At 40.5% G+C, this 22,512-nt stretch overlaps 1 protein-coding gene across 1 annotated transcript in view; it reads left to right on the top strand.

The window, feature by feature from the left end:
- Positions 1 to 22,512, top strand: part of CNTNAP2 (contactin associated protein 2) — a 1,628,923-nt gene that overhangs the window by 1,229,811 nt on the left and 376,600 nt on the right. The gene's annotated exons all lie outside the window — the stretch shown is intronic.

Consider the following 22,512-nt stretch of genomic DNA (forward strand, 5'->3'; position numbering starts at 1 on the left):
CATGGGCCTGTATATCCCTTCCCAGTTTTTATCCTATCTAAAGGTAACTGTGAATGTTCTCATTAACCATATAACTATTTAATCCTTTTATGAATCCTATTAAGCTCTTTAGCTCAGTGAAATCTTCTGGTAGTGAGTTCTATTAGTTAATTAGGTGTATACTTAGACAAGTTAAATGTCTTCAAGTCACCAGGGCTTGAGAAATACATCCTAGAATACTCAAGGAGCTGACTGAGGAGATACCTGAGCCATTGGCAATTATCTTCAAAAAGTCATGGAAGACAGGAGAGATTCCAGAGGACTGGAGAAGGGAAAATACAGTGCCAATCTGTAAAAAAGGAAATAAGGACAACCTGGGGAATTACAGACCAGACAGCTTAACTTCAGTACCCAGAAAGATAATGGAGCAAATAATTAAGCAATCAAATTGCAAACATCTAGAAGATAATAAGGTGATAAGTAACATGATAAAAACAAATCATGTCAAACAAACCGAATAGCTTTCTTTGACAGGATAACAAGCCTTGTGGATGGGGGAAAGTGGTAGATGTGGTATATCTTGACTTTAGTAAGGCTTTTGATACTGTCTCTCATGACCCTCTCATAAACAAACTAGGGAAATACAGTCTAGATGGAGCTACCATAAGGTGGGTGCATAACTTGTTGGAAAACTATTCCCAGAGAGTAGTTATCAGTGGTTCACAGTCAAGCTGGAAGGGCATATCAAGGGATCAATTCTGGGTCCAGTTCTCTTCAATATCTTCATCAATGATTTAGATAATGGCATAGAGAGTACATTTATAAAGTTTGCAGATGATACCAAGCTTGGATGGTTGCAAATGCTTTGGAGGATATGATGATCTGGACAAACTGGTGAAATAGTCTGAAGTAAATAGGATGAAATTCAATAAGGACAAATGAAAAGTACTCCACTTAGGAAGGAACAATCAGTCGCATACATACAAAATGGAAAATGACTACCTAGGAAAGAGTACTGCAGAAAAGTATCTGGGGGTCATAGTGATGCTATCGAGAACCTAAATATGAGTCAACAGTGTAACACTGTTGCAAAAAAAGCGAACATCATTCTGGAATGTATTAGGAATGTTGTGAGCAAAACACAAAAAATAATTCTTCTACTCTACACCGTGCTGATTAGGCCTCAACTGGAGTATTGTGTCCTGTTCTGGGCATCACATTTCAGGAAAGATGTGAAGAAATTGGAGAAAATCCAGAGAAGAGCAACAAAAATGATTAAAGCTCTAGAAAACATGATCTAAGAGGGAAGATTGAAAAAAGAAGAGAAGACTGAGGGGGGACATAACAGTTTTCAAGTCCATAAAAGGTTGTTACAAGGAGAAGGGAGAAAAATTGTTCTTCTTAATCTCTGAGGATAGGACAAGAAGCCATAGGCTTAAATTGCAGCAAGGGCAGTTTAGGTTGGACATTAGGAAACACTTCCTAACTGTTAGGGTGGTTAAACCCTGGAATAAATTGCCTAGAGAGGTTCTGAAATCGCCATCACTGGAGATTTTTAGGAGCAGCTTAGACAAACACCTGTCAGGGATGGTCTAGATAAGACTAGATCCTACATACATGCAGGGCACTGGACTAGAAGACCTCTCGGGGTCCCTTCCAGTCTTATGATTCTATATGTGGGGGTGTTTGTTTACCAAAACATCTTTTATCAGTTTTAAGTATATTGCTTTTCTATATTGTTGAATATTTCCTTTTTCATGCCCATGATTTTAGGTACCTCAATTTTGTGGTGCAGTTGAGTTAACTTGGGACTGATTTTCAGAAGTTCTGAGCAGCTAGGACTGTCATTCAGTGAGAACTACAAATTTTCAACACCTCTGAAAATCAGGCATGAAATGTCTCAAGGTGGGTACCTAAAATTAGAGGCCACTTTTGAAAATGTTGTCCTTCACCTCTAGGCACTTCTATTTCCCCATCTGTAAAATGAGGATAGTTTTAGTAGTACGTATTTACCACAGAAAATGTTTTAAGGGTTTTATTGAGGTATGTACAGCACACAGAAAAATATAAGCACCGTATTATGGCTGTTATTGTTTTATCTGGGGTTAAAATTCTTAGTGAATTTTCAAAGATGATTACTGTGTCATTGCTTTTATGGGTGAAAAGTCATGTGAAATGATATGGCTCCTTTCTCCCTTTTGGAGGAGAAAAAAATCCTATAAACAATGAGGGGAGGGAGAGGGAGTTTTCATGATATTGAGGCATTTTTATGGGCTGGGTTAAACCTTGCTGTTATGGGTTGGGTGTAACCACTGCCTTTATTCAGGAGACATGTAAAGGAACCATTGTAAACAAGTGGCTGAAACAATTAGGTGGTTTTCATGCCATGCACAGGGCCATATCACCAGCCAAAGCAAAGGCATCTTCAAGGCCACTCAGGAATTTGAACTATGTGGGCAAGAGCTCAACTGGAAAATGTTTGGGGAGGTGTCTGTGTAAGTGCGAACAGAGAGACAGACTCAGGAAGAAAGCCAGGCTGATGCAGCCTGGAAGCAAACTGTGTGGTCCTGGGAGAAGCTGAGGGAGAGGCTTTGGGTTGGGGTGCTGTCTGACAGACCTGTGAACAAGGATACTGTCTCCCATTGTTAGATTTCTTCTGTTTTCAGGGCAATAGGCATTGTACATTATTTGTAAATGAAAACAATTGCATCAAAGAAATACCTGACTCTCAACAATTTCTCCTCCTGACTAGAAAAACCTATAAAATTCCACATTTTTGGCTAGCTGCTTGGGTCAAGAGGAGTAACAGTATTTTCACAAAAAGAATGAGGAGTACTTGTGACACCTTAGAGACTAACAAATTTACTTGAGCATAAGCTTTCGTGGGCTAAAACCCACTTCATCGGATGCATGAAGTGCTTCTGAAAAAATAAAGGATTATCTCTTTGCATATATTTGCCCTTCTTGCCTCCCCAGAAAGCACTTTTTGTTGCACAAAATAACTGTCTGATCATGTACTTCTATACTGTCCTGAGCGTGGGGTGGGGCATGGGAGTGGGTTATATTATTTGAATTATATGCCAACACACATATCATTTCGTGTCAAAATGGAAGCTAATTGTCTGGAATGTAACATTTAGATTATTATTGATTTTGAATATGAAAGTGATTTACAATATTTGGACATTTATTGTAAAAGTCTGCAACAGTAATAAAGAGCGAGAAAGGTGCTGCAGATAAATGTGCTAAAAAAACACTGAAAACTTAGATATTTTTTTTTGACCACAGTGCTTTTCTGAACTTTGTTTTAATCTGTTTAACAAGAAGTATGTGGTTAATATTTCATTGATAGATGATCTGTCTCTTTGTTATTTTAATATGTTTCATTGTATGTATTAGAGAGACAAGGTATGGTTATTGACCAGGACTATGCTTCATTGAAGAGAGGTACATGGAAACATCATTATTAAACACCTAACACAAATAAAAATGTATTGTATCTGTAAAATAACTGCATAACTGTTTGAAAGACCATTTTCAAAGAGTAGTTATCAATGGTTTAGTTTGAACTGGGAGGGCTTATCAAGTGCACTTCTGTGGGGGTCAGTCCTGGGACTGCTACTATTCAATATTTTTCTTAACAACTTGGATGATGGAGTGGAGAGCATGCTTGTAAAATTTGCTGATTACACCAAGCTGGGAGGAGTTGCCATCACTTTGGAGAACAGGATTAGAATTAATAATGACCTTGACAAATTGAAGAATTAGTCTGAAATCAATACGATGAAATTCAATAAAGACAAGTACAAAGTATTAACTACACTTTGGAAGGAAAAAGCAAGTGCATAAATACAAAATGGCAAATAAATGACGAGGCAGCAATACTACAGAAAAGCATCGGAGGGTTATAGGAGTCAATAGCGTGATGCTGCCGTGAAAGAGACAAATGTCATTCTGGAATGTATTAACAGGAGAGTCATATGTAAGACCTGGGGGATAATTGTTCTGCTCTCCTCAGCACTGATTAGGCCTCAGGTGAAGTACTGTGTCCATTTAGCATTTTTTTTTTAGAAAATTTTAAGCATTTTAAGAAAGCTGTGAAAAAAATGCAGAGGGGAGCAAGAAAATAAGGTTTGGACAACATGATTTGTGAGGAAAAGCTGAAAGAATTGGGCATGTTTAGAAGAGAAGACAGAGGAGGGACCTAACAACAGTCTTCAAATATATTAAGGGCTGTTATAAAGAGGACAGTGATCAATTGTTATCCATGTCCACTGAGGGTAGAACAACAAGTACTCAACTTAGTTTGCAGCAAGGTACATTTCGGTTGGATATTAAGAAAAACTTTCTAACTATAAGGATAGTTAAGCATTGGAACAGTTTACTTTGGGAGGCTGTGAAATGCCAGTCCTTTTTTTAAGAACTGTTTAGACCAACAATGCCAAGGATGCTCTAGGTATACTTAATCCTGCCTCAGCATGAGGGTGTTGAGCTAGATGACTTCTTGAGGTCCCTTCAAGCCTTTTCATTTCTGTGATTCTATGATAAAATGTGAACTACTTCAAGGAATCCAGTATGTGTCTGTGCACTGCTAGCAGACTTAACTCCTCTAGGGCTAGATGGTCTATTTATAGATAAGCCTGACTATATGTCAGCATCCCAGGAGCAGCCATCACTCTTTCCATACTCCCCCCACTTGCTTTTCTGGGGATCGGAGTAAGTAATCTGCCTTTTTCTGGAAGAGATTAGAAAAGCATCTTATTATTAACATCCAGAGCTAGGTCGATGTATTAGCTGGTATTTTAAGACGGTGGAGCCATAGGCGCCGACTTCTACTCGCGCCGGTGGGTGCTCGACCCCCCTCTTTCCCTGCCCCCGCCCCCATTCCAACCCCTTCCCCCAAAGTCCCTGCCCCAACTCACCCCCTCCCTGCACCTATTTCAACTCCTTCCCCACATCCTCCCCTGAGCACGCCACATTCCCACTCCTCTCCCCTCCCTCCCGGAGCTTGCTATGCCGCCAAACAGCTGTTTGGCAGCGGCAAGCCCTGGGAGGTAGGCGGAGGAGCGGGGACACAGTGCGCTCAGGGGAGGAGGAGGTCAGGTGGGGAGGGGAGCTTGGCTGCCGGTGGGGGCAGAGCACTCACTAATTTTTTCCTGTGGGTGCTCCAGCCCCGGAGCACCCACGGAGTTGGCACCTATAGGTGGAGGGAAGGCTCCACTGACTCCCTGCCCAACTACAAAAACACACTGGACTTTGTTTTACCTTTTCTCTCCATCCACCTGCAGCAGAGAAGTGTGCGTGTCTCTTTCACCCTGTATGCCCGTGCTGTAAGTCAGGCCACAATCTGTCCCCTAACAACTTACAAAGTAAATACAGTTAAAGATAGTGGACTGAATTCATCTCATGTAACTCCATTTACCTAGCCCACTGTTTTCAGTGAAATATAAAGTGAATGTTTTTTTTCTTTTCTTTTATTTTATTTTCTATTTGTGCCCTTAAAAACAGAATCCTTAGGACTCAAAAGGTTCTAATTGACAAGCAAGAACAGTTGAATAATCCCTTTTAAAGTGCCATGGTGTATTACTAGCAGTACCATATCTAGTTTGAAGAGGTTTATACTACTAATCAACAAATAAAGCATTATTGGCAGCTATGTGTATACAAGTTTTTGTGTTTTTCCATGGCTAATTAAAAATAATGAGCCCTGGTGTACCTTAGCCTCAGGAAAAACAAGTAATGCAATTAGATAAGTCCAGTGGTGATAGTTAGAATACAAAGAGAAGAGGGAAAGCAGAATTTTGAGCAGTGTTATTTACTTATGTTTGTTGCTTAAGTGGAGGCTCTTCTTTAAAGGAACTTTTTTTTTACTAGCCGCTTAAGTCAGCAGCCTTTGTATACCAATCAGAAATCTTTATTCTATTTTGTTTCTCCTTTAAAGGAAATTAAAGTTAAAATAAGAATCTCACATGGCTTCGTTTGCAAAGTATTGCTGAAATTTTTCAGTGAAAATGTTTAAACCTTTCAGTAATTGGAAGATATGGCATTATAGTTTCCCTTGTAAAGAGGCATCCACTTTTTGTTGTTTGATTGTAGAACAGATCTGGGAACTAAGAGATCAGAACTCCAGCCCTGATTTTGCACTGACTCATACGATATGGGTAATTTTACTTTGCTTTTCTTTGCCTCTTGTTCTGCATTTGTAAAATGAGAATAGCAATACCTAATCAGCTTTGTAAAGCATTTTGAGATCTGTGGATGAAAAACACTATACAGGTGCTAATTATTATTATTTAACTTTAGTCATATAATCCTGATGGGTTTTGTATTATTTTATTTGCAGAGCTTTGTTTCAGATCAAACCAGAAACCTCAACACCAACTGAGCTGGGATCTCTGTTTACATTTAGTCATCTTCTGAGGGGAGTGCCTTCCTTCCCTCAACTACCTTAGCAGAAAGGCCAGCTTCCTCTCAGAGGGTCAGGCTGGGTCTACACTAGAAAATTAAGTTGGCTTAACTACATTGCTCTGGGGTGTGAAAAATCCACACCCATGAGCAGCCTTGTTAAGAAGAGTTAATCCCCTGTGTAGACAGTGGTATGCTGATGGGAAAATTCTTCCGTCAACCTAGCTAGCACCTCTTGGGGAGGTAGATTAGCAACCCCAACAGGAGAACCCCTCCTGTCAGTGAAGGTAGCACCTACATGGAAGCACTGCAGCAATGCAGCTCTTCTGCAGTAGCATTTCAAGTGTAGACAAGCCATCAGTGACACAGGTAGTGTCATAGACTCCCCTTAGTGCCTTCAGAACCTCCAGTTGGGGAAAAAACGTCTTGAGGAGTCCTCTGCTATGACTCAGATTCCAAGGATCAGTTGAGACTATCTCAAATATTCTCTGTCTTTTCTGTGAAGAAGAACATAAATTCCTCACAGCAGGAGGTATCTTTCATAGGCACAGCATGGGGGACAGGAAATTTTGTGCTATAGTAGATAAATTTCACAGTAAATCTTGGACATTGGCATTCTGATCTCCCATGTTTTGTCTGACATAGGTTGTGGTTAACACTGGTGATCTGAAAAGGTGATGTGAAAGAGTTATTTTAGACCCCAACCAAGCAAAGTACTTTAGCACATTGATAACATTAAGCCAAGGGACAACTCATGTGCTAAAACACTTTGATGGATTTAGGGGCCATGCATCAATGGTTGTAGAAAGCAAAGAGTGTTAGTTTGTTTCCAGTCTATGAAACAGCAGTACAGTGTTTTCTATCAAAGGATCCTGGAAACTCATTGAATCCATAAATCAAAAGTCATTAGTCACTTCACCTTCCTGATGAAAGAGTGAAAAAGCCCTAACTTCTGTTTGGAAGAGGTAAGAGGAGCCTAATTATTAAAATCTGTGGTATATGCACGTAGGCCAATGTGTGACTGGCTGTGTGAGTGAGACCTTGAAGAATCCTGTGGTTGCAATGATGGACAATGAGCTAAGCTAATATGTCAGAGGTGCTGTCTCCAAACAATGAATCTTGGATACTTCATTACCAAGCTTTGACAAGAGCTCTTTCTTTTCAGTCAGAAAGCCAGTGGCCTTGCTGCAGTTTTTTATACCATAGAATTCTCTCTTTTGTTTCTCTGTTTTTACACGAGATTAATGCACTGAATATGTTTGTCTTCAAAGTAGAGTCTTTTCAGCATGTTCATTTCCTCTCATCAATGTCTCAGGGTTCTTATTGTCCCAGTTAGCCTGTAAGAACAAATGTCAGCCTGCCACATCTCTGTAATATTATTAATTTGTATATGTGCATTTTATCTATTTCTGTATATAAAACAGCGAGTGAGCTAGAGTATGTCATGATCATTTAAATGTGTTGCTCTCCAGCAAGGATATTAATACCCTGCGATGGGATGAGGGGAAAATATTCCTTCAATTCTTGCAAAAAAATCAAACACAAAAACCAGCACAACACACACCACCACTTCCTCTATGGGACAATGACACATTGAAGTGAATATTTAGATAGTATGACTAGAAGTATGATCTATAGTTACATTAGCTAGAATAAAGATTACAGCATAGTATATATACTACTCCATAACATAACATCACCATCAGTTGGGGTTATGAAGGAAAAGCCCCCAATGAGATAGCATTGTATAATCACTTCTTATAACTTCATTTGAAACATCTAGTTTTGGTCACTATCAGAGAGAAGTTACCAGCTTGTATGGACCATTGTTTGTTCTGATATAGCATTTCCTATATTCTATTTAAAACAACAACAACAACACTGAATGAATTTGGATGCTAAAAACCTGTAACTTTTTTGTGTGTGTGGGGAGGGATATCCTTTGTAGACCCTACTTTAATACATTGTTGGGTTATACATATTAGAAGTTCTTTCCCCCCCACACACACTTCCATTGTTAAAAATGTTAGTTAGCTAGTGTTTTGATGATGACATATGTACTCAGACATGCTTAGAAGCAAACAAGGTGTTTGACAGTAATGTCATCTTTATTCAAAATAATTTTTCAGCTAAGCCAAAGGAGAGGGTGAGAGATAGTCAGGAGGAGGATTCAAGTGCCTGCAAGCAGTTAGGCAGAAATTATTTCCCCTTAATTCTCATATGCACATTACAAATTTGCATTTTAATTTTAATATCTGAAAGTGTGAAAGCATATTCAGGTAAATGTGCTAATTAGCTCTTTGTAAACAGCTATATGCTGTCATTTTTTCTTAAATTTAAAAGGTGATTAAAATAACATAGATTTTATTGCTGGCAAGGAAAAGGAATAAGTAACCATCTGCAAAAGTAATGTGATCTTCAAAAAAAAAAAAATAATAAAATCCAAACCCATCCATATTATAGTTGTTCCTCAATGTCAGTACAAGTAGAGAGAAAATGAAAAATTGCCACAAGACAATCTGGTACTCCAGCTCTCAAATACCAAGGTGATGAATACTGGATAACTATTTACAAAGAGTCAGATTCCCTCCTGCCCCCCCCCCCCTCCCCCCCCCCCCCCCCCCCCACACACCTACTTATGTTGAGGAGCATCTTACTCATTGAGTAGCTCCACTCATTTCCGGTACAAGAGTAAGTTCGCACTGTGAGCATCAGAATCAAGCCCAGTGAGAGAGAGACTACTCAATATGTGTCTGAATCTGCACCATTAATGTCAATTTGTACTTTACTGTTGAGTGCAATGAGTTCAGCATGAAGCCCTTTAAAAGAAGTTAAAAAAAATTCACAAATAGTTGCAACTATTAAAGTTTTAAAGTGGCAATTTTTTAAACGCTGCAGTTCACAGTAAACGATTATTTGGGGGAGGGGGAAATATACATTTGCCTTGACATTCATTACTTTGTGACACCAATTTTGAATGGACCCAATATAAAGATGAACGTATAATTGTGATAACCTGTTGTGACATCTTAAAATGTGATCCGTATGTGGGAAACTTGAATGAAAAAGATTTGCTGAAAAACACAATTAAGAAAACATTTTTGTCCTCAAAGTAAGAAGTTAGGTTTATAATTTGGAGAGATTCAGAGAAATAAAAGGTCATGTAAACTTGCAGAGTCACCAAGGAACTAGATCTTTGTTTTTCTACATAGAAAAGAGAATCAAGATGGCTGCTGCCCTCATAATTTTTAAGGTGACCTGTTAAAATGGATTACTGAGTCTATGGAAAACTACACAGAACAACAAACCATGCTGATAGATAGATAGATATAGATAAATATAGAAAGAAGGAAAAAATTATAGTAACAGTGATAGGTTCTGGTAACCCTGTATAATACTACTCTCTGGTCACCTGCGTAATATGGCTATTTTTATCCTTCTTGTCTGGTCCCCTAATTAATACAACAGTCTTACAAGTAATCATTTAATACTAATAAAACTCTTCACAGAGTAAGATATTTATCAAGGTAAATAGGGGGGCAAAATAGAGCCCTTAGAATGTAAGAGTTCAGTAACCAGAGGGCTGGCTCCAGGCACCAACGACTTGGGGCGGCCAATGGAAAGGGGCGGCACGTCTGAGTCTTCGGTGGCAATTCGCGGCAGGTCCCTCAGTCCCTGGGAGCAAAGGACCCGCCTTCGAATTGCTGCAGAAGAATGAAGCGGTGCGATTGAGCAGCCGCCAAAGTGCCGCCGATCGGATTTTTTTTTTTCCCCGTTCCACCACTTGGGGCAGCAAAAAAGCTGGAGCCAGCTCTGGTAGCCAGCACTACATATCAGTGTTTAGCAAACTGACATGCCAGGAGATCTGTAATGGAAGCTTTTGACTAATTAAAGGAAAGTTACCATCTCACTTTGAAAAGACTTCAGTTTTATTTTTAAAAGCCTAAAGTCTATAGGCCGCATGCAGCTCATCAGGGTAATCTGATTGCGGGCCATAAGACATTTTGATGACGTCAACTGCTCGCAGGCACGGCCCCCTGCAGCTCCCAGTATCTGTGGTTCGTGGTCCTCCTGCATCTCTAAGCACACCAGATAGTCCAGTTCCTCCACTGATTATCTTTGGTTGCTAGTTGTGGTACTTCTCAAATGATCCCGGCACAGTCTGTCAGTGTCTTCTGCCAGTTCTTCCTTGGCCTTCCTCACTTTCTCTTTTCTCCATCAGATACCCAATTCAATGTTTGCTTAGTTTGTCTCCCATCTTCCATATGGTGAACATACAATATTTTTGATTATATTTTCTAACTTTTTGCTCTGTCAGCTCCCTTACTTTCACATATGTTGTTTTGTCTTTCTATGCAATGTATAATATCTTCCCAGCCATCTGTGATGGGCAGCTTCCAGCTTCTTTTTTTGTTAGCCACTGTCATTGGCCAAGTCTCTGCTCCATACAATAGTGTGCTCAGTACAATCTGACCTTTAGTTTGGTGTGGAGACCTCTGTTTTTGACCAGATGTTAGTCATCCTTCCAAAAGTGGTGTTTGCTTTTCCTGATCTCATACGAATATCTTTATCGCAGCCACCTTCAAATGTCATAGAATCATAGGGCTAGAAGGAACTGCAAGGGTTACCCCCTGCCAATATGCAGGATTTGTTGTGTCTAAACCATCCAAGACAGATGGCTATCTGGCCTCTTTTTGAAAACCTCCAGTGAAAGAGCTTTCACATCACACTCCCAAGACATGTTCCATGTCTTTTGCATTCACATACACCTAAAGATACAGACAGAACTCTTAGAGGCAGATGCAAGATACAGCAAAAAAGGACAAGAAATAAAGAAGAGATGCAGGCAAGATAGAAATGGCTGGGTTCAAGACAGGGCCGGCTCTGGCTTTTTTGCCGCCCCAGGCAAAAATGCCTCCTGCCACCCCCCTCCCCAGCGCGGCAGGAGAGGGCATGGAGCCCGGCCGCGGGCCGCTCTCCCCAACTGGCTGGAGTGCCAGGAGGAGGGCGGCGAGCCCGCCACGGCTGCGCTGGCGGCCGGAGCCCCGGGAGGAGGGCAAAGAGCCCGGCTGGGGCTCCGCTCTCCCCAGCGGCCAGAGAGCCAGGAGGAGGGTGAAGAGCCCGGCCGGGGCTCCGCTCTCCCCGGCAGCCAGAGAGCCGGGAGGAGGGCGGCGAGCCCGGCTGGGGCTCCACTCTCCCCGGTGTCCGGAGCCGGAGCACTGCCCCCCTCCAGGTGCCGCCCCAAGCACAAGCTTGGTGGGCTGGTGCCTGGAGCCGGCCCTGGTTCAAGAGAAGGCTGCAGAGGTAGAAGCAACACAGGAAAGTCTTCAAGCATATCTACAGAATAGTGAAAGACCTTTAAGGAGAACCCAGACTGTCACAGGTGCTGCCCATCAGGGACTCTCGTGGACTGTTGAAAATACATGAACAACCCAGACGATGGAAAGCACATTTCCATTCCATTAAAGCAGCTGTCAAAGGCCTCAAACAGGAGAAAGCTCTTGTGGTTCACATAATTCAAGCAGAGATTCTAAATGAGCAAGGGTAAATTCTGATTGAGTAGTTAATAAAACTATGTTATAAAATATGGTGAAAGAACAAGTGTCATATGACTGGGAAGATGGCATCATCGTGACATTGCCAAAAAAAAAGGGGTGATCTTAGTGCGTGAACTGAAGAGCTATCAGTCCCAGGCAAAATATTGATTACCGTGATGCTGAACAGAATGAAGATAGTGGTTGATGAAATATTACAAGAAAAAGAGGCAGGATTCTCTGTAGGTAGGTCATGTTGTGAGCAGATAGTCCCTCTTTAACAGATCACTGGGAAAGCTATTGCTTGGCAAAAACCCATCTTAATCAACTTTATTGATTTCAAGAAAGTGTTTGATAGTGTCCACATAGGGACCCTGTTGGAATGTCGCTAGAAGCTATGGGATACCAGGAAAGCAAATCAACATAATAAGGAGGTTATATGGTTGAACTAAATGCACAGTAAGATTGGATACTGACTTGGGTAAATGGTTTGATCTTGTCACTGGAGTTAGACAAGAATGTATAATGTCTCCAATCCTCTTTGTGTTAGCAATAGAATGAGTGATGGATAGGCAACAAAAGGCATCATGGACAGTATAAAATGCACCTTCCACGCTATTTCCTGTTCTAGGATTCCTCTTTTATATTCCTAAATCTCAGATTTACAGTCTGGGAGATGGGTCTGGGCTGTTGTCGCTTCTAGAACTGCTGCTACAGCAATAGTATTATTATTAATCATACATAAAACATATGTCAAGTTATCGTTGCAGCAGCTCTTCATCTTTTTAAGTGGCTGAGGGAAAAGGAAAGCTGTTGCTGCTGAATATTATATTTGATTTACTCTAGTCAGTTCTGTGTTGTTCATTTTGTATGGTGGACTCCAAAGGCCAGGGGAGTACAAGCAACCACATGACCAGGTATTCAGTTGGTAAAATGCTCCTTTGATCAAAGTTATTACTGAACAAGGAGAACCTAGAAAGTCTGTGAGGAAAGGACTGGTTGTAGTCATGCTGACCACTAGATTTCTCTTTTATAATTTTTCCTTTTCCATTTATTTTGTGAAACAAACTGTGCCTTATAGATAAGTGTGTGATTGTACTGTATGTTAGCTTTGCTCTGCGTCTTTGCTGTACTTTAAGGATAAGGCCCCAGGAAGTGGCTTGCATTTGTTGCAACCTGAAGTGCAATAGAGGATTGTGATTTGTATCTAGCTGGTGCTGTACTGAAGTTTTTAAAGAAAGAGAAAATACATTTTTTCCTTTTCCTTATTGACTACAAGTGACGGTGACTCTCCGTGCAGCTGGCATTGTAATTATAAATGAAATCTGTGCCCTTTTGAAAGCATTCAAAACAACAACAAATATTTTCTCAATCATCCTTTCTTTGTTTTTAAGGGTTATGCATCAGCTTTGGGGAATCATTTTGGTAAGAGGTGAATGATGTATGTGTAACTCAGCCCTGAGATGAGGCTACAGACTTTTCCCTTTTCTGCCCAGGGTTATGGGTCCTGGCTTCACTTATAAAGACCCTAGCGCCTTCACCCAAGGAAATCCTTCTTAGTGCAGATGTAACCTACACCCCTCCTGGATGTGGTGTTCTGTCCCATTGAGTGGCACCGAGACCACTTAGAGAGAGAGAGATTAATGAGTCTGCTTTACAGCCTTAGCTAACAGCGAGTTGGCTTTTAGCTCAGGTGATAGAGGTTCATGTCCTAAGCTTTAGAGGCCCTAGGTTCGATCCCACCTGCCAATGACCAGGGTTGGTTGGTGTTGTAAGAGGGGGCTCATCTGGGATTTCAACTGGTAAGTCTCTGAAGCTTGGGACATGCTTCCTCAACTGGAGAAGTATGTAACCCACACAGCTCTTGAGTGTGGTGTTGTGTCCCATCTAGTGGCACTGAGACCACTTAGAAAGAGATTAATGAGTCTGCTCTCGAGCCTTAGCTAAGAGCCATATGGCTTTTGGTTCATGCAGTAGAGGCTCATGCACTAAGCTCCCAAGGTCCCCGGTTCAATCCCGTCTGCTGACGACCGGTGTTTGCACAGAGAACTCAGTGTTGCACAGAGAACTCAGAAGTATGTCAGTTAGAGCACAAATAATGAAATACCTATCACAGCTCTCAGAGTAACAGACAAAAACATAGCAAATACCTTAAGGTCAGTCCCATGCTGTGCTCTTTGCTATGAGCCATTGTAAGTACATAGATGTGCAATATGTACCTCAAAGGTAGCCATCAAATTCCACCAAGCCCAGAGGTCTCCAACAATGCTCCATCTCCCCCTGCCCTCCTCCCCTAAATAGTGTTTTTATTTGATTACTTAAATAAGTATTTTGCTTTTATTTTTATCCCCCTTCTCATGCTCTAAACAAGAGACCTTTAACCAGGGCCATCCTTACCCATATACAAAGTATGCAACTGCATAGGGCACCAGGAAATGTGGGGTACCAAATTTCCTGGTGCCCTGCACAGTTGCGTGCTGCTCCAGCCCCTGCTCCGCCTCTTCCCTATGGCCCACGCCTCTGCTCTGCCCCAGACCCGCTCCCACTCCACCCTTTTCCCAAAGCCCCCACTCCTGCTCCACCCCCACCCCGCCTCTTCCCACCCCTGCTCTGCCCCAGCCCCGTCCCCACTCCCCTGAGGAGTGCAGCAGGGCTGGGCCTGCACTCACTGGCAATGGGAAGTGCAGCATCCCGGGCGCAGCTGCGCTGACGGTGAGTGCTGGGGGGTGGTTCCCCTCTCTCCCCCAAGCCAGCCCCGCCCCTGCCACCCCCGCGGAGGCCTGCCCCCCCCACACACACACACTGGGGGGACTGCGTAGGGCCCCAGAATAACTAGGGATGGCCCTGTTTTTAACCAAATAACAGGCACCTATCAGAGATTGGCTAGAACTAAAACCCAGGTTTCAGAAGCCCCCTAACTTAGAAGAGATTGATATCCAGATCCAAGTTTTTGTGACCAAAGCCCACTCCTAGTTTGGATATATTCAGACAAACTTCAATTTAGATTCTTATCCAATCCAAACTTTCTGAAGTTCAGCAAACAACGGTTAATAATAACCAGAGGTTTTCATTACAAATCCTGACACAATTCAAACTTTCTTGGTTTCATGTTTCTTCACATATTCAAAATTCTGGCAAGTTTAATCAAACAATCTGTTAAGATTCCACGCAAAGCCATGTGAAATGTAGCAATGTGAATCTCAATCAAGTTTTGCTCCAAATTTGAGTTTGCTCAAGCCCAAAACTCAGAATAAAACTCATGGTTTGCAAACCCATGCAAAATGAAGAAATAGATAACACAAATATCTATAAGCCAATTTAGACATGTTTTTCACAACTCTGGTTAATTACCCAAAGGAGCGAAATAGAAAAAACACAGATCAGCTTAATTATTGTACTTCTCTTTATTCAAATTATACTGAATCCCCCTAATGCATAATTTAATAAACTGTTAATATCTCTCCATGGTTATTATATTATATGAAATTCAATAAGAATACAGTCCAACTACTTTTGCTAAATTTATGTTGTATGTTTCTCATTTAGGGATGATTAACGAATTATTTACAAATAGCTACACACAGGCCAATATCCACTGGAAATTATTTATTTCAGACTGATAGATGGCCCTAAATCGATCAGGATCTATCTATTTAAAACTTCTGACACGTTGAATTGTATTTAGGTTGTATTATTAAATAACATTATTTAAACATTAGGCCTAGGAAGCACCTAGTCAAAGTGAAAAAGCATAAGATTAAATTCTACTCTGTCCAGATAGCAGAGGACAAATGAGGAGTATCGAATGCAGTAGGCTGGGAGTTAGTTTGCACATATACTAGACAAATACAGTTAATCAGATCTGCAAGAATCATAGTCAAATAGTCAACATGATGTATTATGCGTAGATTAATGTTTGTACATCACATTACTTTGTCAGTGCAGTCAGATTTAATAAATATGAATGGGTTCACAAATTCAGTTTGCTATTCAAATTATGAAAAAAAAACCTTCACACTGAGAGTCAATACTGTATTCACCACTTGCATCCCTTCCAATTATCTGTTACTTATCTTTGAATAACCAGATGTTCAATAAACCAGATTGCATTGTACATGGCAAATCTAATGTGTATTATAAGTAGGTTTCCTATGTATGTCAGTTTTTAGTCGCTTCCTATGTTAGTTCATTTTTAGGCATTAATATTTCTTACACTCACCCAGTATATTTTAAAGGAGGGAAAAAAAGAACTTTATGTACTCATATTGTAATAACTCACAAATACTGGAGACTTCCCTCTCTCTAACTCTGCTGATATGAAACAGCTCTCTTTAGAGCACACTCCTCAAAACAACAGTAAAAGAAGCATTCCAGATTTAATGGCAATACACCTTTCTAGGTTCATTTTGTATTCTACTATACTGTGCTTTACCAGCATAGTTTAATAGACAAGGCACTGGACTGGAAGTCAAGAGACCTGAGCTCTATTTTTGACAGTGCCATTGACTTCCAAATCACTTAAAACCTTTGTCCAATATTTCAAAAGTGACAAGATTTTGAAAGCCTCAATTTTGGGATGTCTGTCTGGAGAAACTTTAAAGGGGTCTGATTTTTAGAGTGGGAACTCAGCAATTTCTGAAAATCTGTCTGCTTTAAGGTGTCTCAGGTTGGACACACAAATATCGAAACATCCCAAATCACTAGTCAGATTCACAAATCTTGAGCTTGATGTCAGTTTCCCCATCTGTACCATGAAGCTGATGATTCTTATCCATCTTCATAAATTCCTTGACAGTTCTGGATGAAGACTGCATATTTCTAATTTAGACAGCATTTTGGAGGAAAGGGACTTATTTCTTTGGCATAGTTTTCCTTATCGTACAGCATTGTATACATCCTCATCCTTGGATCCCAAAAGAGCATTATGGAAAGGGAATACTGTACTCAGTGGTTCTTCTTTTATTCTTAAAGCAAGTGATGGTCTGGGAGTAATACTGTGGAATGCTCACCTCACTAACCAAGTGTGTGACTCCTGGATCTGAGAGCACTGGGAACACTCCTTCCCTTCCCCCTTTCCATTGTCCTTAGTTGGGGAAGGGAAGGAGTGAGGGAGTGGGGGAACTTGAACTCCCACTAATTCCTTCTCTCTTCCAATGGCTTGCAGTGGGTATGTGTGGGAGGGGAGCGAGATGTTTCCAAAAGCATCTGGTTTCTGAGCTTGTCCTACCCATCCTACTGCCATTGGATTACTGGGAAATGTCAGACTGACTGACTGGCTCAGTTAGTCATCCTCCCTAACCCCAATATGTGATCATAGAATCAGTAATTGCCCATTATAGGAAATGAATGAGACCAGAGTCTTCTCAAAGGGCATATATATAGTAAAGTAATTGTGTGTTTGTGTGTGTGTTTGTGTGAGAGAGAGAGTACAATATGCAAGTAAATCAAGTAGTTTCACAGTCTGTGCTTGAATTTAAACAGAAAAGGAAAGGCGGGATAGCAATATGGGCATTAAGTCCTGTTAATACAAAATATTGTTATGCTTAGCAGACGTATATTTACACATGCAAATTACAGCCTGCTGAGTTTCAAATCAATGAGCCAGTGATGCCCAATGAGCAGCAATGATATGTTAGCAGAGAGAAATAAAATTAAAAAGAACACCTGCCTGATATCTTGCTGAGCCAGGGCTTTCATCCTCTGTACTGAGTTGGGAGATCTGAGACCCAGTGGAGGTGCATTAGAATTTTTACCATCATGCCATCATTTTACATTTCATCCCTGTAGCTCATTTGATAAATGTCTTTTGTTTGAAGGTGCGCAAGAGAAAGAAAGACTGTATTGTTTGCTACTTTTAGGACGTTAAAATGCCAATAATTTCCTTATAAACTCTGCCTTCGTAAGATGTTCCCTGGATGCACTTTCTAGCCTCTGTCCTCTGGTTAGAAGAATTTAGTTTATAGGGATGGGGAGGGGGGGAATTATTAGGGCTTGTCCACATTGACTTAGTGCACGTCAAGCCAGGGAGAGAATGCAGAGTGCTTTAGCCTGCTGCACACTAAGTCACCGTGTGGTCCCTGTTACCGTGCACTAAAATTCTGTAGCATGCTCTCACATATTGGTGCTTCAAGTAGCCATGCATAAGTGTGCACTACAGAGCTTTTAGTGTTTGGTTCCAGGGTCCACACGGACTGTCAGTGCACAACAGCTTAGAGCACTTTAGAGGTAGACCTTGGCTTGCCATGCACTGACGACCAGGTAGATAAACTAGGATATGGATTATATTTGCATTCAAAAGTCCTATTACATGGGTAATATTGGGGGATATTCCTATTTGATAAATCTTACATTGGAAATAATATGAGCGAACGTCATCCGCACTAGGAGAAAGATGTTTTTTACCATGTGTTAGCCAAGTCCTAGTGTGGACATAGCAATTGACCTGCTAGCATGTGTGAAAACTATAATTGTAATGTCCACATTAGAATTTTACCATGTGTTAGTTGCCACATTTCAGCTTGGGGCTTGTCTGCAGGCTCGTTCCCAGCAAGCTGCGATGTGAATCTACCCCCTAGTAGCCTGCCATACACTGTCATGTGGATCCTATTGACACTCATTAACAATTTGTCAGTGTGGTTTGATTTACTCCAGTTTCACACCTCAGCAAATTAAATATTCCTGTAGAGAAGCCTAAAGTGTGGACACACGCTAAAAGGGACAAAAGCCAAGGCGCACCTGCTTCTTGGTGAAAGAGTAGTGCGTTAGCTAAGGTTTCTATGAGCACAGGTTGCCTGTGTGCAGTTTGTGATCAGCTCTGTTCAAGCAAACATACCTTGTGTACATCTTGTAAATAAACAACATTAAGGAAATACTTGATTTCATATTACTGATTGCTGCTCCAAACGGAAGATTGAGCTTGCAAAGGTCTAAAATCTGCTACTGCTTGGCAAAGGGGCAATACATCTATAATCAGAGTGGAAGCTTACTCCTGACTCATCATTTGATTTTACTCTCGCCTTACACTGGCAAAGCTACAGTGTCCTCAGTGGGAATTTCCCAAAGTAAAAAGTGAGTAAAAATCCATGATGTGTGTGTGTTTATATATGTATATATACACACAGTGTATCTTCCATAAATTATTAAAAATTCTCTCAAACCAACACTGAAGGATGTTAATGAAAGGATAAGAAAGCTGTATTTTAGGAGATTAAAATGCTGTTAATTTCTGTATGCATTTAAGATTAATAAACTGCTAATTAGGGTATGCAAATGAGGACTCTCTGAATTCCATCATAAACATTCACTAGTACCTTATCCATAAATCACATTCAGTTAATGTATTTTTGTTATGTAATTGGAGAATAACAGATTTATGAGCCAGTCCAATTAGGTCTAATTTACATGTGTATGGAATTTTGTAATAAAGTATTATGAACCTAATATGCAAGTCAGAAGAAACTAATTATAACATGTATTTGCTTTAGTCGGATGAAAGAAAATTGAACTTCGTCTTAAAAAATTACTGCTACATGCTTGAGGCAGAAGTAATAACGAAAAGAGTTTAGAAATCCCAACTTTTTTTCCTTAAAATATTATATGTAGATATTGTTAAAACTCTTGTAATTTGTACTACACAGATTTGCAATTTGCTATGTCTTAAGGGCCAAATTCACCAAAGAAGATACTCTATACCTCCTGGGGCATCCATGCTGACTGGGTTGCTATGGAGGACAAAAAACTATTTCCAGCTTTGTGGCATGGCCAGGAGTTATTAAGTCACTTGACAGCAAACAACCGTAGAGAAGATGCTCTCATGCAAACGAGCTCCATACCTTGCATCAGCTTTGAGAATCTGGAGATTTTAGCATCTCTTCAACCTGGGTGTTCTGTTTGCAAGAGTTCCTGTGGCCTTCAGGCTGAATATCCCTCCTGCCTGGGTCTAGTGAGGAAATTGACAGGCTAAATGTTTTTAATGTTAACTGAAGGAAGTATGAATGGGGGGCAGGAGTGAGAACCTTTTCTTCCATCCGTGGTGCATAGAGTCTTGCTGTGGATGGCAGCAATTAGCAGTCATATGAGGAGTCTTCCTCTGTTTTCAATATCATCCCCCCCATTCCCTGCAAAGTGGAAAATTTAGGTCCTAGAAACATTTTTTCTTTACTAGCCGAGTTCTGAAACATTCTGGCTTTACTTTGGTGTCAGTCCTTTGTCATTATTGGATTTTCGTTTGATTTACACTGGTGTAAAATCTGAATCAGTTCCACAGCCTTCATGCTGGGAAGCCTTTATGACACTGAGCCAGGGAAGAGTATAATTTTGGGGAGCTGCAGAATGCTTGATTCAGCATCACATGGTCACTCCTGAAGATGTTCTTACCCTTTCTGATAGGAAGCCACATTCAGGTGATGAGTTTGAGTGTGGTATGGTCTATGTTTTTTAAGCTATTAGTTAAAGAAATTATCTATTATCTTTTGTTTAATATTCCATATTAAGGTGATAATTTCAACCAGTATGGTGGTGATGGCAGCTTTACAAATTTTAGGTAGGACTCATTTCCATCCAGTTCCTCTCCGATGATTTATTGCTACCACCAAATCATGACCTCCAGTGATCAAACATTATTTATATGCAAATACAAGGAGTATGGGAAATAAACAGAATGATCTGGAAATATTAGTATATAAGCTAAATTATGACTTAATTGACATCACAAAGATTTGGTGGGATAAGTCTGATGACTGGAATATTGATATCATTCTGGAGTGTATTAACAGAAGTGTTGTATGTAAGATACAGGAAGTAACTGTCCATTCAGCACTGGTGAGGCCTCACCTGGAGTAATGTATCCAAATGTGGATGCCACACTTTAGTACACATGTAGACAAATTGCAATGAGTCCAGAGGAGAGCAACAAAACTGATAAAAGATTTAGAAAACCTCATCTATGAGGAAACATTTTTTTAAAAAACTGGGCATGTTTAGTTCTGAGAAACAAAGGTGGGGGGGGGCGCTGATAACAGTCTTCAAATACATTAAGGGCTGTTATAAATGGTGGATGGTGATCAATTGTTCCCCATGTCTGCTTAAGGTAGGACAAGCAGCAATGAAGACTTAGTCTACAGCAAAGGCGATTTAGGTTAGATAACAGGGAAAACTTTCCAACTTTAAGAACAGTTAAACTCTGGGATAGGCTTCCAGTGAAGTTTTGGAATTACCATCACTAGAGGTTTTTTAAGAACAGATTGGACAAACACCTGTCAGGAATGGTCTAGATTTACTTGGTCCTGCCTCAGCACAAGGGGTTGGACCTGATAACTTCTCAAGGTCCCTTTCAGCCCTAAAAGTCTATGATTCTACTCGTGAGCTGATTAGGTAGAGGGAAGTTGCAATGATCCCACACAGTCTCCTCCAAAATGTTCTAGCTGGTGTGCAGAATTTGCCCCTTTGCGGCACAAGAAGTAGGTTTCTTACCAAGTCCACAAATTCATGCAGAGCCCTCCCTGTGTCAGTTCTGAGGCCTTATGGAAACACAGTTCCTTTGGCACTACACTGCCAGGGTTATTTCCACCAGGGGCTTCCCCCAGAACCGTTCATAAAGAGGGACCCAACTGCTCACTTTCATTTCTGATGGGTGCCAGGAGAAGCAATGCACTTGCTACCACACCTACTGAGACCCTCCACTCCTACCCCCTATTCATATATGGGATTCAGGGTAATGGAGGATCATGCCCTGAGGTGACTGGCACTCTAGGGTACGAAATGATACCTCTCTAGGGGAAGTGATACCTGATTTATTCTTTTTGGAGAGAAAAGTTTGGAGAAGGAATGGGTAAGCTGTTATAGAAATTAAACTGGATTTTTTTTTTAAAAAGCAGCTTATAGCAAGTTTTTACATGAGCTATTGGAAGGCTGAAGTAGTACATTGCATGTTTTTCAGATATGTTTTAGCCCAATTTAAATCTCATCAGATTAAATCAAAGCTTATTGAAAGTATTAATTATGAGTTAAAACCATTTGAAGTACTTTGAAATTACCAGGCAACATATTTATCAGTAAGTATGTTAATTAAATCACAAAACATTTTGATAATTGATATAAGAGAATAAAAAGGAATTGTTTGGACAACTTTTCAGCTAGTTCTTCTATACATCCAATATGTGTTCGTCTTTGGCCCTTCAGTGTTAAATCACTGGAAGAATAATAAGATCATCCTATTATTTCAAACCACCACCATCTTTAAAGAATGTGACAGGGACAGTTTATCAACAAATTAGCTACTTTATGAATGACTAACCAAGGTGGCCATCTTTTTCTTAAAATGGGATGGGAGCTGCTCCTATTCCTTAATTATACTCACATCAGTGAGAACTGTGAATAGGGACATTTTTATCCTACTGTCTTTTAGCTTATACTTTTTTTCTACTAAGAAGTTTACTGTAGGACCTTGCAGTAGTCTCATTTAAATCTTTCTACTAGTTAGTTTTTACTGTTTTGAGAGAGATTTGCTAGGTTAACAACACAGAATACCTACAGAACCAATACCATCTCTATGGATGCTAAAGCTTTATAAGATCAACCTTGGCATCTACATAAG

The sequence above is a fragment of the Trachemys scripta genome, chromosome 2 (genome assembly GCF_013100865.1).
Source record: "Trachemys scripta elegans isolate TJP31775 chromosome 2, CAS_Tse_1.0, whole genome shotgun sequence".
NCBI lineage: Eukaryota > Metazoa > Chordata > Testudines > Emydidae > Trachemys > Trachemys scripta.